The sequence below is a fragment of the Ambystoma mexicanum genome, chromosome 8 (genome assembly GCF_040938575.1).
Source record: "Ambystoma mexicanum isolate Mex_15411 chromosome 8, UKY_AmexF1_1, whole genome shotgun sequence".
Lineage (NCBI taxonomy): Eukaryota > Metazoa > Chordata > Amphibia > Caudata > Ambystomatidae > Ambystoma > Ambystoma mexicanum.
Window position 1 is genome coordinate 1,158,624,772 of NC_090929.1, and position 20,356 is coordinate 1,158,645,127.

A 20,356-nucleotide genomic window follows, 5' to 3' on the forward strand; every position below is an offset into this window, starting at 1 on the left:
TCATCCAAACAGATGAACACCTACTCCTCTAAAACCTTTAAGGACAATATTGACTACCTCCCCCCAGCCTTGGCAGATCTCTGCAATCTCTCCTTTCCCACTGGAGTTTTCCCAACTGCCCTTAAGCACTCCCTTGTGTACCCTGAGCTCAAGAAACCCTCTGCCGTCCCCTCCATTCTGGCAAACTACCATCCTATCTCCATCACTCCTTTTCTGGGCAAACTCCTGGAGAAGTTGTCTATCACTCAGCTGACCCTCCACACTGAATCTATTGGTTGCTTTCATGACCATCAGACTGGCTTTAGAGCATTCAGAGGCACAGAAACTGTTCTTCTGAACACCTGTGAAAACCTGCTCTCAAATTTTGACACTAACACACCCTCTGTCCCCATTCTCCTTGACCTCTCCTCTGCCTTTGACAGGTTTAACAACAACATCCTGATCGCACATCTTCGTAACACCCTGGGATTCACAGGTCAGGCTCTGGCATGGTTAATCTCCTTTCTGTCCGACCGCCCATCCCAGGTGGAACTCAGATCCTTTCTCTCAACCTGTGGTGTTCCCCAAGGATCTAACCTCTCCCCCTGGTTTTTCAGCATCTTTATGGCTGCCTTGGCACATGTGATTACCACTTTCACCCCTAACTTCCAGCGTTACGCGGATGAGACTCAACTATCTATCAGGCTACCCTCAGCCTCCTCCTCGCTCATATCTGACTGTCTGTCCGCTATTCAGTCATGGTGTGCTGCAAACTACCTCAATGCCAGTAATACTGAGATTGTTCACATTGGGACCCCTTCTCCCGCTTTCCCACTTTCACTCTGGCTGGCCTCCCTTGGCCCTGCGCCTGCACCTGCCTGTGAGGCAAAAAAACTCCGGATCATCTTCGACTCCACTCTCTACTTATCCTCTCACATCTCTGACATCTCTAAAAAGTCTAACTATCAGCTACACCTCCTCAGAGGTACTCTACATTTCCTCACTTTCCCTCAGTGGCTCAATGTCTTCAGAGCCTTGGTTCTCTCTAGGCTGGACTATTGCAACATTCTCTTTCTAAACCTCCTCTCCTCTGCCCTGCGCCCTCTGAAACTCCTTCAGAACAGAACTGCAAGACTTATCCTTGGCCTCAAGCCAAGGGACCGCATCTCTCCGGCGCTGAAATCCCTTCACTGGCTCCCCATGGCTGCAAGGATCAGGTTTAAGACACTCTACATTGTCCACAAGGCTTTCTGAGTTCTGGAACTTACCTACCTACAATGCTTCCTACCTAAATACTGTCGCTCTCTACCTCCAACCTTCTGCGAGTGAGCCGGTTCTCCAAGCATAGATTTGGAGGGAGATCCTTATCCTCAGCAGGTGTTTCCTTCTGAAATAGCCTCCCTGCCACCCTCCATCTTGAGCCTGACCTTCTTAAATTCCAGAAACTCCTCAAGACCTTCCTCTTCTCCTCTTCCTTCTCTCTCTGTCTACCCTGCTAACCTAGCGCTCTGCTCTCTCCATCTCTCCCTTCTCTTCCTTACAGCTTGCCGACTGGCCACCTGGTGTACCTCAGAGTTTCACCGTTTCTGGGTATCTCCGTCAGTCCTCTCTCGCACTTGACTCAGGGCCCTGCACCAACCCACCCTCACTGCATTTGAAATAACCCCTGAGAGTGGCTCTCTCTGCACTTTACCCCTGTCTCTGCCGACTGGGTGCACTTGGGCCGCTCCCTCCCTGTGACCGTCTTTGTACTTGCTCGATCCAAATGCAACGTGCATGAAGATCTTCTGTCTGTTCTCCCTTGTCTTCTCCCCTTAATCGCACTGGTACAACAGCAGAATCGCTGTCAGGCCTCTTTGCTGTGTCTCAACTGATAAATGTATTTCACGCACTTACTCTGCCTGTGCAGACAATTATCATCTCAGAATGTAAAGGGCTCTGAGCGACTGTGGTTTTTTCCCCATGTTCCCACCCTCCTTGAGCGCTTTGAAACACTTTCCTGTGTGTAGGCGCTATATAAATAAACAATACAAACAAACAATACAAGATTCAATGATACAGTCTCACTAATATAACATCCAGCACAATCTAGGCTCCAAGCACCATCTCAGGGTTTTAAAACCAACTTGCTCTTCTCAACACTTTATTCTACACAGGCCTCATTTTAGGGAAATAGCCAGAATGTAGACAACTATGCCCTCACTACACTTGCCAAAATTAAAAGTGTGGCATTCCAAGGGTAAAAAGTGGTTAAAGTGTTAAGAAAATTCCAATAGTAGCTCTTAACTCATGAAATATAGCCACTGCGGTCTGTTTCTATTATCACATAAGGGCCCTGCTCTTCACCTCTGGTAAGCATTTCTCAGTTAAGAGAGACATTTCCCTTGATGGTCTCCAATTCAAGTAAATGCTTAGTCCTGGGTGATTCCAATATATGTTCCAACTCCCAACAAATCTATAAAACCATGCAGCATATCTTGGCGTCCACTATTTAAAAGCCAGCCTAACACATGTGACTGGCCACTTTCTTTATTCAATACTAGCCAAAGACTCCAATAGCCATTTCTCCAACAATATAGACTGGTCAGATCATTTAATAGTTCATTATTATTTAACCCATCTCTCTCTTCCCAGTCCAAACAGAACATCGTCAGTAACCAAAATTATCTGGACTCTAAAGAAAATTAAGGCAGAACCTTTCTGCTCACTAATAAGAAAGGCATTTTATAATTGTAATATTTCAACTGGCCCTTCCTCTAAAAATTACCTACACAACCGGCAACCTTTGGGCATTACAGGCACTCTAGCTCCCTCCAAATCTATTGTAGTTCAGACTAAACCTCTATGCCAACCAAACTATACCTCTGAGTTGCGCTCCAACCTTTTACTGCTCAGAAGAGCACACCAAAAAGCGCTGAAACAGCAGTTGGAAAAGTATAACTCCATCAACTGTACAATGCAAAGGATTATAAACTAGCATTTATTAATGCTAAAAAACCTTACTTTGCACAGATTTGAGACCAATAATAATGATATTAAACACATTGTCAAAACCTTAAACATACTTGAAAATAAAAGAGCACCATTACCTTCCATACCCATCCCTCTTGAGTGGGGACAAAATATTCATAACTACTTTGATGAAAACATTTCTATTTTTAGTAATGATATTAAGACATCCGTATAAGAACCAGAGACTTCTGCTAAATTTTCCAATCCCTCATCCAACCTCTCAACTGTTGTTTTTGATCTTCTCTACATAACCATATCTGCGATCATCGACATCGTTAACCCGATGAACCCTATGTCTATCCTCGCAATCCATATCAAACCAACATTGTTAAATACTGTATTCCTAAGCATTATCCTTTTATTGCTGCACTTATCAATGAGCCCCTAGAGCGAAGTATTGTGTCTCTTAGTCTTAAACAGGCCTGGATCACTCCAGTAACTGACCAATTGCCAACATACCTTTCTTTGCCAAAATCTCAGAGAAGGTTGTGAACATATATCTAAGAGTATTTGTGAATTCCCATCACCTGCTGGGCAATCAGCATTATGGCTTTAGACTGGGTCCTGGAACTAAAACAGCACTATAAGATATACGGGTGCAGCTTCTATGGAATATGGATACTCACTCAGACTCTTGTTGGCCTTGCTTGACTTATCAGCCACCTTTGATAACATTGATCATGACCTAAGTCTTCACCGACTTAAGTCTGTGGCAAGGGTGTCTGATAAATCCATTGATTGATTTGCCTCTTTTCACTTATAGTACTTGCTGTACCACCTACACCATTTACAACAACTCTCAGATGGTAGTTAATACTGGGGTACCCCAGGGCTCTGCTCTTTCCCCAATACCATCTAATATATCTTAAACCTGCTCATGGGCTGCAGAAGTCATCATTGTGGGTTTTCATTCTTGCACACACGATTCATAATATCACTTTAATTGACAAAACCACCCACTTGCGACAACGTATATCTTGACTCTATCTTTTCAAAGATCCAGCCCTGGATTTCAAAGAACTGCCTTAGTGTAAAAGTCAACAGAGCTATTGCACATCTCTGCTCATAAAAATAAAAAAGTTACCAGCTCTTCCTTCTGCTCTGACTCTAGTTTCTCACTTGCTGCCAATTGCTTCTAAACACAAGAGCCCCGAGAAGTCTTTCACTCTCCCCTTCATTGAATCGCTATGTTATCTTAGACTTTTTCACCAAATTTCTCTGCATTTATCAGGAAACCATTTGGCCACTATCTATGCCAATGCCATTTACCTGGGAGAACCCCCTACTTGATCCAGAGACTCCAGATAGTACAGAATTGTGCTGCAGAAATTACTACCAAGACAACAGAAAGAGACTATGTTAAGCCAATTCTTCACTGTCTACACTTGCTGCCCATTGAGGCCAGTATTAATTGTAAAGTAGCCACTCTGGTGTTTAAATGCCTCCACAATATTTCCTCTACATTTCTATGTACTGCAAATCATTTCTACAAAGTCGGACCATACTGTGAGGGGACAGTAATGCAAGACGGACAACTTCTTGTGTTTTTCTCAGAATTGAACATTTTATTAAAAGTAGAAGATGCAAATAAATCCTTGCTAAACCTACCCTGTAAGGGAGTTCCCTACCTAGTCTAAGAGCAAAAGGGCTCATCCCAAACACAAACAAAACTGGCCCTCACACTAAACAACAACTCATTCAAAGTAAATCATAAACAACATAAATAAACAAATAACAAACAACCAGTAATTTGGATGACCTTCATCTGTCGTGGCTAAACCCCTTCGCCAGGATTGTTCAAAGTCAACTTCTTTTTTTAAACATGTTTTTACTTTTTTATTTAATGCTTTTGGCTGAACATCTTTAGCCTTTTGCATACAGTACAAAAAATGAAAAGTCACATGCTTCTTAAAACAGCATACTATTAAAAATCAACAACATATATGAATTAGTAAAAGAAAAGAAAATATTATGTACAATACTGAATAGTAGCATGTACTAACTATCATCAATATCTAAACATCTAGTCAGTTCATTTACTACCATCGAGGGTCAGCATACATTCAATCTTATATAACCGGTTCACTTAAAAAGGGAAGTCCAATTCATTAATAAACATTGAACATTTCAGCGGGTGTCAATTTCTATTCAGTTAAAATCCTGTTAGGTAAAAAGATACTTTGGATAGTCTCCCAGAAATGCATAGCTGCAGCAGAGATCACAAGACAATTTGCAGCTACAATCGTGAACCAAAACTGATCTGTTTCAATGCTACTTGGCTGGATACAAAAACGCTTGTAACCTTTGGCATAGAATTTTGTTAACTTTTCACATGCAGTCAGTATATGTCTACTGGATTCTATGGAATTGGCACACAATCAACATCATCTTTTATCTCGTGGGAGTTTCTGCCAGGCACCGATATAATCCATAACCAGCAAGTTGGTTAGGTGTAAATACATGATAAAACACCTTAAATGGCTAGTACAGGCCCTGGTCCACTAGCTACATGGCTTATGATATGGAAAACTGTGCTTTACATATTCTTCGTAGCATCGCATTTTCACAAGAATTTCAGTGCTTCTTACTCTATGCCATTCCTGTGTTTTATTCTTTAATTTATGCAGGAAATAACCAATGTTGGTCCGAGGTAATCCGATGTTATCCAAATGATCTTGTACTGAGGTTGCCAATTCAAAATGTCCTGTGTTATCCCTCTGGAAAGAGGCATGTGCCTTGCACATCAAATATGTATCTGGTATGGCCATAGTGATGTTGGCTCTTTCAATTCTTAGGACTAATTTACAACAGGTCAGTTTTTAGCTAGTACATAAAGATGTAATACCAAGTTCCATTCTCATGGCGGCCCCTGGAACTGACGACTGACAGTATTATACATAACCATGGGTCTGGTATTTCTGCTTCAACTTTATATATTAGAATGTTTAGGCATTTTAAAGACAATGCACTGTAACATCTACAGGTAGGCAATGCACTCTTCTTTCCTATGCTCCAAGAAAAAAGTAGCCTCTTTGCCTCTTCTGTCCGCCTTACTGCCATAATCATAACCTGCCTCTGCTTCCAGACTGACTTTCTTTCAACTTCAACAGTCTCCGCAATACAGCTTATTTGCTCAATTTTCTTACAAGCACCAAATTCCCCTGCACAGCTTTCTTTACACCTTCTTGGTTCCAGTAGCTACCTTGAAGCTGTATTGCCACACTTCCAACTTTGGATATTAATGTTACACTTGTATCAGGGGACACTGGACCTTTAACAACTTCAACAGTTAAGTGGACTGATTTAAACAATGTTTCTTCACTGTAGAAAGGAATATCCTCTTGACTTGGGTAATGCTTTTTCTTATTAATACGACAACTTCTGCTTTTATAAAATACTTGTTCTCAGTGTTACAAGCTTCAACCTTCAAAGGGAAAACAGTTTTAGGCATGCACGACCATTCTTTAGGATAGATCTTTAACCTTAAGTCTCTGTAAGGGTTTGTTTTCCCACTTATTAAAGCAGAGATACATTCCACTCCATTCAGGAAACAGAATTGGTCACATGTGACCTCCTTTCGATGCTGTAAAAATCTTGCAAAAAGTGCAAAAGTCACCGCCAGCGTTTTACGAGTACTTCAGATAGCGTTCCCCTTTTTATTGGAGACACGCGACCACTCCGGCAACATGGTGCTGTTTTCTTTTCGCGCCTTGAAACACTTGTGTATAGGCGCGTTACAAATGCCATATCATATCATATTTAACAGTTTGGCAATGGAGAATTAAATGCTTTTCTTCACACGCGATCACTATAACTTGTATGAGAAGTGTGCATGATACATTTCCATTATAAAGAATGCCTTTTTCAATGATGAACAGTTTATACTGGCTCCTGTTTAACGCAAGACACTTTAGAGCTGGTAAAAGTCACTCACCGGCTTCAGGAACAATGCGGTTACGGGCTGCTACAACTTCCTGACTTCTTCTTCTACTACGGCTTTAGGCACACTTGGGACCCACACCCATCTACAGCATGGGTGTCTCTGGTGTGGCCACACCAACTGGGAGTCTCCTTCACTCCTCTGTCCCTCGGCTCACTTCTTGCTGCAGGACTCAGGCTTCAGCGAGGTCAGGGCTCTGCAATTACAACCTCTAGGCACACTTGGGAAGACCTTTACTTTCAGCACTGAAGGGGGAGACCTAAACATGACCCTCTTTGCACATATCCCACTCATCTCTGCGGCAGAGAAATGAGAGGTGTGCATCGTTCTTGGTCCCCGCATCTCCACCGTTGATGTACCGCAGGTGTGAGAAACTAAATTCATTCAGACAGCCCTTTAGACCATGTCCTAATGACACTAATGAAGATATCAGTTTGCAGTCAATGGAGCAGGTAGACTGACTGGGACTATGCAGAAGCTGATGGCATCACAATGAAGACTGTGACATAGATGCATTATACATGAAGCACATTTTGATCCCTAGATTAAGCTGTGAAGACACTTAGATTAAATTGCTTGCCGATAAAAAGAACATGCTTATGACCCACTTAGAGGATAGACACACTCTTGCTATGCAGTAACTGCAAGATGCACAAGAATACATACGAACTGTTTGCTGATGCTAAATGCAACTAACATGGGTGGCCATGTAAATTAAGATGCAAGCCACGATTGCATTGAAGTGAATGGAAGGTGCTAAAAGGACCCCCGAATACAGAGAGAGGTTGACATGCTGATTTCGAATAGAGATGTGCAGACCAGGCTTCCAGTGCAGCTACTGTGCATATTCTTGCCAAGGACACCGAGGGAGAATGTTTCATATTAGCAGGTGAGATAGACACCTGCATGTGTAAAAGCTGGAAATCCTGTTAAATGCAAGCAGGAGAAATCAAGTGTGTAGTCCCTGCACACGTGATCTGAACCTGGGAGACAATGCCGATTCATTTGAGCCAGACTGAGGTAGTTGTTCCCATCCGGCCGTAGGCAGGATGATGCAAAATGAATACCAGGTTCAAAGATTAATGTTCTGTCTCAAAGCCTAGACGATCGGAGATGGTAACTTGTTCAGGACATGCAGCACCTTTGGGGCTGTTCTCACCACCTTGAATAGTTGCACTTGGGATGGTAACTTTCCGAAGCTCCAAGGCTAAGAAGACGCTCTTTGACCAATCCCTATTCACATTCCATGCTAAGCTCACAGGTTGTTGCATAACCCAATCGCAGTACACTAACCTGAAATATTTATAGTTGCACCATTTAGGAGTTGGTCCCAGGAAGAGTATCATTATATTGTATAACTAGTGGACCTCACTAACCAATCTCATTCCACCTTAGGTTTTGTATAATGTATCAATGTGTTGTGACATCACGTGCCTTAAAATACCTGGACCAGCCAGTGATCAACGAGAGAGTATTGGAGAATGCTGTGTTGTCCATTGCTTAATCCCTGTGTCAAAGCTTTCAAACAAAACAGTAAACATTTGTTACATTGGGAACTCTTCAGTTTTTGAGTGGAGGGGATTTCCTCGGCCCAGTTCCTCTTGTTTGTAATCAGGAATATGAACAAATCCCTCACCTTAATTCAAGTGGTAGCAGAGGACGGTCGCTAAAGCCCTCCGTGAATAATACCGTTTTTTCCCACCATGTGCCCAAAGGGATGCATTGCGACCCGTGAGGACCGGACTAAAGACCACGCATGGAAACTGAGAAGGTCATCAGGAGCCCACTTGGTGAAATTCTTGCCCACTACCTGTGGGACGCCAAGCAGACTGGAAGGCAAAGTGACAGATTGTGGGAGTGACGGTGTCCAGGGGATTCAGCAGATCCACGCAGTGTAAGTATATGTTCAACAATTTAAGAAATATTGGGGAGGGAAAGTGTTGTTTTGTGATTTGCTTTTGTGTTATTTTATAAATTATACTACATTACGGATGATTTATTTATCTATACCTGTTTCTAGGCGGTTAGCTTGGATTACAGATTAATTATTTGTATATGCCTGTTTCTAGGCGGTTAGCTTAGTTTACATGTGACGAGAGGGATCCCTGTGTCTAGGCGCTAGCTTAGGTCGCAGAAGGTGGTGTCTTATTGAATCTTTATAGATGTATTCCTATGCTGCAGTATTTGTATTGTTGTGTCTTGGTGTATTGTGGGGTTTGAGAGGGCACTCGAAGTTTTGATTTTACATAAGGGCTGGTGATATCACAAAAAGGTTGATTAATAGGACATAACGCATTGACACGAGAGTGAAGGCCTGCAGCTGAGCATAGAACCTTTGGAAAAATGAAAAAAAACACGAAAAAGGTTGTGGTTTACAACTAGACGAGGTGCTGTTGAAGTTTCAGAAACTGGGAGGATTGTCGTAACATTTGGGTTGGGCATGAGGAGCACATGGAAGAATGGTGGCTTGGCCCTTGAGGGTGGAGAGTAGAGTGAGGGCGGTGTGCGGAACACGCCCCTGCTGGTAGTCAGTGAGCTACTGAGGCTGGTGAAATACATTGAAGGCTGTGTTTTGGAGAAGTGGATAATAGTTGACAATAATTGTGATATTGAATTTGGGATTGTTGAATTGTACAAAATCCCAGTTTGAGGTCAAGTAAGTACCGGTAGTCCGAGAGGGACGTGCCACCATGGGGATACACCCCAGATACACTTGTGCAAGTCCGTCCCATGGTATCAGAACAACATATGCGAGTATAGCATGGAATTGACTTGCAATACTGAGGGTAAAATGGCAAAGCCTTGGCCTAGGGAGGGCTCACTTTGGAAATCTGTGCTAAAACACATGTACACATATCTACATGCTGCGTATAAAGGAAAGAAATTGAGCAACAGGTTAGAAATATTGGAGCTATGGAAGATGTTTGAGGACAAGGAAGAGGACCCACCCAAAAAGGAGTGGCTGCTCAGCCAGCATGACACAGGGTGAAGCGCCCACGGCTCCTACCTCCTTCTCAAACCGCAGACCTTCTGATAGAAGGACAGGGATTTTATCCCTTGAAGGACCTAAAGGCAGCACGCTAACGCCATGTATGTACCTCCTGCACATAGTAGCGAAGACGCCTTTAGTGGCGCCAGTCGGTGAATAAGAAAATAGGGACTATGATTGATGAATGCAAGGAGCGCAGCGATTTGCAAGCGAAGTTGACTGGGGGTGATGAGATAATTAAGGGCCACAAAGGGGGTGAAGAAGAGGCATTTTCACCAAATGAGTGGGTGGGAGGACAGATATTGCTTGAACTGGATGGAAGGAGTGTAATATGCCCAGAAACTTTGATGAGGAAGCTAAGAAACAAAGGGAAACAGAGGAAGAGGACAGAGACTGGGCAGAGATCATGGAGGAAGTGAGCAGTAGAGAAAGGAAGGAGAGGAAGGAACAGGAACAGTTGAGAAAGGAGGCAGAAAAAGTAGAAGTGAAAGAGAGAGAGGAGAGAGAGCAGGAGAAGATAGAAATAGAGCAGAAGGTGAAGAGAAATAAGAAAGAGGAGAAGGAAAGGCAGGTGCAATTAAAAAGGGGAAAAGGGAAAATGGAAATTGAAAGACTTGTTAAGGATCTTCGACGCAGGGGGGAATTGAAGAGAGACAGATGACAGAAGCAGGAGAGAGAGAAGTAGAGAGAGACTCCTCAAGGGGGTAAAGGACATAATGACAGAACCTAAACATTTAAATGACGATGAGGAAGAGGGAATACGGAGGAGGATTGGGATATTGTATACGAGTAGAAGAGATAGTGCTTCTGCCCCTAAGGCAAGCAGTAGCATAGCGGGGCCCCACAGAGGGGGGAAAGCGACTCACTGGAGAGTGTAGTGGGGAGACGACAAGGGAATAACATATTGAGGAGGCTCAACTTTGACAACAATGGGGTGAAGACAGCAGTGAGAGCTTAGGGACAATGGGGTCAGATGAAGATCTAGGGGAGAGCGATGGTGATGAAGGGTGGGGGCCACACCGCAACTCCACGGAAACACGCCCAGAGCGGGAGAGACTGTGGGACGAAGGGCAAGACCATGAAAGGGGAAAGCTGGAACTTGAGGAGCACCTTGAGCGCTCAAAAGGCAGATTGCATAGAGCAGACAAGGCTATGCCATATGCGCAGAGGTAGATGGCATTACCTGGACAAAGGAGAACTAGCATGATATGATATGATATGATATGATATGATATGGCATTTATAACGCGCCTACACACAAGTGTTTCAAGTCGCGACGAGGCAAGGGAGGGAAAACAAAGGGAGGACAGATAACGATCCTACTAGGCCAGGTATCATTCAGATCGCGCAAGTGCAAGGGAAGGGGGGAAGGGACAGTGCAATACATGAGAATAGATAGTAACAATAAGTACAATAAGTAACAGTAACAATAAGTATAATAAGTAACAGTAACGGCCAGCAGGTGGCAAGTGCAAGGGTACGTGCTGACATCAGTTGTCAAGTGCTGGTAGGGGGACTTGTCATGGGTTTTGACCCATGTTGAATCAATAGACTGGGTAGATGTGGGGATGAGCTGTCGCCGCCCATTATTCTATCCCAGAACAAACTAAATCAATAGACTGGGTGGATGTGGGGATGAGCTATCGCCGCCCACATTCACGCCAGAATAGGAGAACTGCGCAGTTGGCACGAGACCACTCCAAAGATACAACCTTCTTGTGGGGAATTCATTTTCTTAATCCCAAAAATGGTTGCATTACCAGTACTCACCACTATCAGAAAGCCAGCGTTTTAAAACCACCAGACTTTTGTGTAAAACTGAACAAATGAAACAAAACCAGACCAAGGAAAGACTTGCTAAGAGGTGGATACAATGTAAAACTATATTCTGAAATGACTTGAAGGAAGTAATTATTTAATGTATATGTAAAAATTGTCAGTTTGATTTGAATGTAGAAAACTGGGAACAAAAAGTGACATTTAGCTGAAACCTGGCTTAATGAAACTGAATTCTGCCTGACAACTACCCCCGACAGGAGTTGATACTGGATCAACAGCTGTGTTCCCAGGCCTGGCTGCCAGGCCTGGCTGCATCCTGAGGTCACATGGCCCTGTTGATTAGATTAGGGGTGGAGCAGCTGGGGACTACAGGGAGTTGAACAAAGGCCTGTCCTGGACTCAGGCAAATGTTATATTGGGGGGCCGTAAAGTGGCTTCCTCTTAGGGGAAACTGGGAGGGGCAGTGCCTCTGCTAGCAGCTGAGCTTGAGGGAAGTGGATAAACCAGTTATTTCACCCTGTGATGTGGGAAGCCACACCCCTTTTTGACCAGGGCATAATTTTAAAAAGATAGATAACTCAAAGTGCGGACTTGTCAGAATTATATAAGTAATATCATTATTTTTGTGATTTTTCTGTGAACATTTTGAGATGCGTTAGGACCCTGTGGTGTATTCTGGGGGGTTGCTAGCGGAAAATAGGGTCTCACTCCAAATGTCTGCATGTTAAAAATCTGACACTTCATCAATTAATGTCCATACTCCGTGCGCACATGTGTGTAAATTTGGGTAAATGTCCGATATTGCAAAACCAGTTAAAAAGCGCAAAATGTTGTCATTTTTGAATGCAAGCCCCCAGGAAGATCAGAGGCGGACAAGCATGGACCATAAGGAATATATAATGTGCACATGTAATTTCAACAAATTGTATATCTGGGAAGGATGTATTTGAATCAAATATAGATTTGTGGGCAAACTGACCAGGGGAGGATCCTCTGACCCATAAAACCTACAGCATCACTCTGACTCACATTTCCTTCCCCCAATCATGGGAGAGGGGAGAATTGGGCCAATGACAAGTAGAGAGGGGCAGGCTTAGCTAGGCCCAGGCACACACCCACTTTCAAAAGACATAAAAAAGAGCCACTGGAAGCTAGAGAGGACATTCAAATCCAGTTGCTGCAGAGCGTTTTGCCGGACCACACAACATCCAGAAGATACCAGTTCCAGACTGACTCCAGCTACATACTCCAGAACCTAGAACTTAAACCACAAGCTGAGTACTCTGCAGCAGGCCTCAAATCATTGCAAGCTACTCACAGCCGGGCGAGCTACTTGAATCCCGTGCCAAGAACTTTTGCCAGGACCAGTGCAGAGATCCAGGAGCCGTGCAGAGACCGCTGTATCCGGACAGACCAGACCAGTGCCAGACCAGACCAGACCGTGCAGAACCGCAGACCCAGAGACCAGATCGCTGTGAAGTGCCGCTAGCCTGATTGATCAGATCCGTGACGAGGTCCAGTCCTTCCAAAATATATTGTGAGTACTTAGGTCAGATTGTGACAGAAATAAGCTCTTGGTTTAAAATAATCTAATCCAAACTATTTTAATCTAACCAGAACTGCCTCCTAGAAGTTGTCACTTGTCATTTTGTAAAGCTGCACCACTGTCACTAGAATCTCAGCTTTCCAACGAACCTAGAATCGACTTGCTACTCCTTATACATTTGCCGTAATCACGATTCACACACTCGTGAATTTTACCGCGATTTGCGATTTGGTTAAAAATCCAGCCACGTGTAACCATCAGCAGTCATTTCTTTCCTTGCTAAAAATTCGTTTGCCTCTTAATCACCATCTCTGAATCATTGCTAAAGTGAGCCTGAACTCATGCCAAGTATCTCTCACTCACCCTGAACCTCCTAAAGGGAATTAAAAGCATTTTCAGCATATTTCTCACTTTATTGCCACCACATTCAAAGCACTTGGGCCTGTGTTTTAAAACTCATACCGGTTTTCTCAAAGCTTGCTGGGGGGGAACTGAATTTCGTATTGTATTTGATTGCATTCCTGAGAACTGTGCGCTCCTCTTTCCATCTACTTCCATGTCTTACATTGCATAGGGGAGGGGGTGAATTGCCAGAGAAAGAGTGATTATATTATCTTTTGCTAAAATCATCTCAAGTATTTCTGTACTGCATTTTATTCCTCATTGCTTTTCCCTTGAAATCATAAAAGTATTTTTGCTACTTGATCCATCCTATACTAACTCCTCATTGATTATAAAGAAGTGTGCTAGTGTCAGATTACCCATTGTTGATTAACATTATATTTATAAGGGCGATATCGATTATTAATTTATTATAAAAGCGTGGTATCTATATTTTGTCTTATTTCTCAAATAGACCTTTTAAACTTGCAAAACAGAACTACTTCTTGGCTCAGTGGGGTCAGGGGGATTCTAAGAGAGGGGTGTTATATAGGGGTAGTCATCCAGAACTCATGAACTGGACATAAAGATATATCAATAAGGGTTTCCATTCAGTATCCCAGTCTAGGCATTGACTTAGCTGTAGTGTAGAATTGAATCTTCTTACAAATTGGGGGCTCGTAGCTGGGGATTCCGGATTAGATTTATCACTTGTGCAGATTAATACAGTGTGCTAACTGACAAGATACATACATCCGGGCGGATCACCACGCTGTGTTACGCTGTAAAGCACTCCTCAAAAGGACGCTCTAAGGGAAAGATCTGTTTTGCAAAAATAAAATACAAACTTCTGTAAGTCAGGAAGGAACTCAAATTCCAGAATGACGACCTTGGTAGATATGAAAATAGCCAGAGAGCACTTCTTACATAAGCTATTTGTGAGAGGTGAGTAGACTCATCAGGACCAGACTGTCTGTTTGCAGGCAATCGCACCCCAGATCACTGAAACAGGGTCAGATATATTGAGAGACCAGGGTCCCTTACATGTGGCCCTGAGTGAACTATATATGGCCCCTAAGGCCAAGGATGAGCACAACAAGATTGCCAGGGTAGCGGCATATTTATATTTACATATGGGAGCCATGCAGGACAAATGTGCTGAAGGCCAAGATCTGGCGAGTAGGCAACTGCTGGCATTACAGAAGGCCCAATCTGATCTAGACTCTTCTGAGCAGAGGCTGCACAGAAGCCAGGAGTCTGAAAATGAGAGTAGACAGTACATCATTAAAATAAAGAAGGATATGGATATCCTGCAACAGGAAAAGACGGACCAGGATACCAGAATTCTGGCTTTGCAGAAGGAGCACCAAGACAGTCTGGACTCCTTACTGCAGAGCCATAAAAAGCTGGAGCAACAGATCAATTTCAACAGGGCATGCACAGAGCAGGTAGCCACCCTGCAAATCCAACTAGACAGAGAGAAAGAGGAAAGCAATACATTGATTTTGAAAGACCTGGATACCCAGGCAGAGTTTGATGAAGAACACCAGAAAGCTGGTGCCTTCCAAAGGCAAAGGGACGACCTGGCGGCACAGATGCAGACTCTTAGTCAGGAAAGGGATACCTTAGGCCAGGAAGTCTGCCACTTAAAAAGGAAAATGGAAGAAAATCACCTGGCCCTCCAGGGACTGGGTGACCTCCAAAAAGAACACCAGAACTTGTTAGAGCACACCAGGAGGGTGGAGGATGCTCTGGCAAGAAAGGAGCAGGCCAATAGGGACACAGCTCAGGAGGTAACCCTCCTGCAGCAGAGACTGGCCCAGTACTCCAGGACCAATCAGGAGGCACAGAGAGAAAATGAGGCTCTCTGTCAGCACAATGATAGGCTCCAGCAACAGGTAGCGATGCAGGAGAGACTGATAGAGTCTAGTAAGGCCTTAACTGAGGAACTGAAAGCGCAGGCTCTTGCATTGCAACAGGGAGAAGGGGCGGATAGAGACCAGGTTCGCTGGGAGAGGGAGACTCCTGAGTATAACCTCAGGAGCCCTAGTACCAGAAGCCTTCATATCTCTCAGTCCCTGGACTCTGCCAACCCCATGTCCCCTGGCGCACATGAGCACCGGGCCACATGGATGGCAGATTACTATCCAACCAGAAGTATGGGGCTCATAGGCCAGTACCTCCCAGGAATGGAGGGGCGGGCATCCGGGTATGGGCACCCAAGCACAGTGCAATTTAGTGGGGAACCCCAGGAGAGTAGGCCCGTTAAGGGCATCCTGAAAACTTCTGCCCAGTTAGGTCAGTGGGGGGGGGTACCCATCAAATCCTGGCAGCAATGAGGAATCTGAAGACTCCTCTGAACGGCGCAGGACACAGGAGACCAGGTCCCCACATTCTGCGAGCCATTCCCAGGCTCGCAGAATCCAGGAAAACCTGGAAGATCAGACAGGAACCTCTGGGAGCAAAGGTTGCCCCTGTTTTAGATTTGGAGATGGGGGGGCCTAAAAACCTGCCTGCACCAAATAATTCACAGCCCAGAAGGCCCTCGGGCCAGTCACAGACAGGGAGTCGAGGAGGTAGTCCCACAAATGGGGTCCCCCGCTCCCCTGACTATGTAAGTCCCCGCTATAAGGGAAACCGACCAATCCTGGGTTATGTGTGGACTCCTCCAGCCCAAGGGGGGGATCCAGCCAAGCACCTAACCCAGGGAACTTCCCTCCCAACTTCCCACAGGAGGGCAGAAATTCTCCAAATCCTGGGCAGAACTTTTTCCCCAGGTATCCACCCAATTTCCAACCCCAAAACCATCCATCCTTCTTTCCCCAATTCCCTGAGCCCAGACAACCTAATCCGGGAGAGGGGAGGCTAAGGGTGGAGGGGTACCAAAATCTTCCCAACCAGGGGTACTACCAGAGAAGGGATAGCTACCCTTCCCTGGATCAGCCCAGGGGAGAAAATAGAGCCCTGTATCAGCCTGAGCGGGTTTCACAACTTGAGCGCCAGGTCCAAAATATGGCACGGGATCTGGGTCACATACTGAGGGCTCAACAGATCCCTCAGATGGGCATGCCACCGCAGAATGCCCCAAACTCGGGACCTGGTGCTCCAGAACAATGACGGGGGCAGCACCCCGATAACCCACCGGTTCCCAGGGAGGAGGCACAAGGGGAAGGGGGGTGTAAATCCTTGGAGGAAGCTTCCTTCCCAACTTGTAAACAGCCCCTGGAAAACCAGGAACCGGAAACAAAATCTCCTGCCCCTGAAAGCCTGCCTCCCAAGGAGCAGAGAGGGGGTAGGAGAAACAAAGGACCCAAACAGACCCACTTTGTGGAGGAGGTACAGGTCTTCCAATTTGAGGGAGAGGGATCCTCAGAAGATCCTGGGAAAAGGATCTTCTCCTTCAGAGATGGGGGAACTCCTCCCAAAGAAAAATGGGTCCCAAGGGATTCCAGTCCAGACTGGGGAGATGTGGAGACTGAGCTACCGCCGCCCATCATCTCATCCCAGAACCGACAATACCAAAATCCCCTGGTTCAAACCCATCCTGGTGACTGCCTCCAAAAAGGGGGGGTGGCCCAGAACCGGAACCAGGGGAACCCACAATGGCTCTGATCTCCAGTTGCCAACTTTGTCGTTCAGATTCCCAAGACTCTCCGCAGAATTCTGCCCAAATCTCTTCTCTCGCCATGTCCAAAACCAGAAAATTAGCCCACCAGTTGTCCAAAAATGTGCATTATCTGTGCCCCCTTGAGGAGAAGGAGGGAAGATATTATGCCCCGGTACAAGTACAGGGGCAGGGTACAATTTTAGCACTGGTGGACACTGGATCCCAAGCTACCCTTCTGTCCAAAAGGGCCTTTGAGGAACTAAATGCAGGAAGGGGGGAGAATTACCGTATTCCTCTCACCTCTCTTCCTGGACAACTGCAGAACTTTGACGGGAAGGAGATTCCTGTCGAGGGGACTGTAGATTTGGACATCAAAATTGAGCGACACAAGGTGAAACACCCGGTCATAGTAGTGACTCCAGAGGGCACCCCTTGTTTACTAGGGAATGACCTCCTGAGAAGGTTGTCACCCCTAATAGATTGCGTAAACAAGGTCCTCTGGACCCAGACTAGCCGACCAATAAAATTAAAACAGAGTGTCAACCATGTTAGTTTAAACGGCACCTGCCACATGGTTGAACAAAAATCTGACCAAGTAGAATTTCACTTCCAGACGTGACAGTAATAGCAGTAGGACAACAGACTGGTGATGGGGGGTCCTCTCTATTTCTGAAAATCAACCTTCCTTCCAGTTTAAGGTGGTATTCCACACTGGAAGGAAACACCCTGAAATTCTTTACTAATCCACAATCAGACACTCCCACTCCTATAGTCCAGAAAGATGTGAAATCAGCTCAGAGCATGGCTGATATTCAGCAAATTGGAGAGCAGTTGTTCATCCCTGTTCAGTTAAATAAGGGGAAGGACTCTGTTCTCGCTCGAGTGTGTGTGAACAACGGTAAGAGCTTCATCAGCGAAGCCATGTTCTGCCAACTCCCAAAAGATCCAGCCATTCCCACATTCAAACTGATAGACAAATGGGATATGGACCTGGAAGCACCTAATTCTTAACATCTCCTGCCAAGCAGGTGTATGCTCAAAATCTCCATTGGCAACAAGAGCATAGTCCATAATTGTTGGGTCGTGCGAGACGTCACTGCCGCCTTTTACTTAGGCAGCCACATTCTCAATCGCTTTGCCATTAGTTTGGACCTAATAAACTTCAAAGCTTGGTCCCGATTAGCGGATAATCCCATGGGCTTTGATGATCCAGAAAAAGCATTTAGGTCAGCTCAATTGCTGCCTTATGCAGTTGAAATTCAGATCAAAGAGGAAGTCACCATCCCAGAAAGGACCCGACAATTCTTCCTGGAAGTGAAAGTTAAAAGAGGACAAAAATTGCAAAACCCTGATGCTTATATACATCTAAATGCTTCTCTCCAACAGCAAGGGTTGGGGGTAAACCCAACACCATTAGTCAACATAGAACATGACACCATTCCAACAGAGGTGGATAACAGCGACTTAAAGAGTATTACTCTAGCCGCAGGCACCATTATTGGAATGGCGATTGATGACCGACATTTTTCCATTGATTTAGGAAATGAACTGTTAGGACCAATCCCCAAGGACTGTTTTGACAGTGACAGTGATGACAATACAACACCAGACAGGATTTTTACCCGGCATGGGGGGAACTTCCTGGTGTCCACTTCCTGCCCTTATGGTAAGGAAGATGTGACTTGTGACTTCAGGAGGGATGAGGTGATTTTCCAGGTCCATGAGGGTTGCCTTTCCCACCTGAGGCCTCGAGTCCAAATCAGCACTCTGACCAGGGACTTCTCCACCCAGCTGGAGGAGGCCGCTGAGATAGCCAAACCAGAAGTCTTTCCAGGCTTCAGGCAGATGGTGGAAGAGAGAGTCAACCTAGCTGATGCCTGTGTGACTCTGGAACAAAAGCAAAAGTTGAAACAAGTTTTCTTGGATTTCCAAGATCTCTTTGCGGTAGACTCATATGACTTTGGCCGCACCGACATCCACACAACAACAATCCCCACGGACCCTGGCATGACTCCAGTGCTTGTGAAGCAATATCGCTTGCCTCTCGCATCAATGGAGTCCCTTACTGAAATAATTAAGAACCTGGAGTCCCGGGGAATAATCTGTCCAGTTCACAGCACCTTCAATAACCCGGTGCTGGGAATATTGAAGCCAAACGGCCAGTGGAGTCTCTGCGCCGACCTCAGGGAGCTCAACAAACGGGTCCATACTTCCCGATGGCCTCTGCCCTACATTGACCAAGGGCTGGCCCTGATCCAGGGGTCACAGGTATTCACTGCAATAGACCTGACCAATGGATACTGGACTGTGCCTGTCAGTAGGGAGGACCAATTCAAGCTGGCTTTTACCTTTGGGGGTCAGCAGTACACATGGACCCGGACTCCCTTCAGATACCTCAACTCCGGCAATGAATTCAACATTTTCCTACACAAGGCCATGCCTGACCTGGGTGCAAGGGGTAACATGGCTTATGTAGATGATGTCCTCATCAAAAGTTCATCTGTGGAGGAACACATAGCGGAGATCCGTTATGTTCTGACCCAGTTGAGGGCCGCCGGAGCAAAACTTTCCTTTCAGAAAGCACAGTGGTGTAGAACCCGTGTTAATTTCTTGGGGCATGAGATTACTCCTCAGGGTCTCTGTCCCCAGGAAAAGAAGGTGGAAGCACTCCAGAAACTGAAAGACCCCACAACTCTGCGGGAACTAAGGAGCCTCCTTGGACTGACTAATTACAGCAGAAAGTTCATTGAGGGCTACGCAGAGATCACCAGACCCCTGATTCATCTCTTGAAGGGGGGTTCAAGTGGGAATGGGGTCCAGAACAAGCCGAGGCAGTAAGACAACTCAAAAGAAGCCTCTCACAAGCCCCCTGCCTAGCTTACCCTGTCAGAAACAAGGAGTTCTTCCTGGAGACAGGGTTCTCTAATACGTGCTTGACGGCAGTATTATACCAAAAGCATGACAAGGTCAATAAAGTAATCTCCTATGCGAGCAAAACATTATCCTCTGTGGAGGAAAAATTAAACGATTGTGAGAAGGCACTCCTGGCAACGGTGTGGGCATTGAAGAATTACCGCCCTTTTATCCATCGGGAACACATCATAGTGGAGACTCCACACCAGC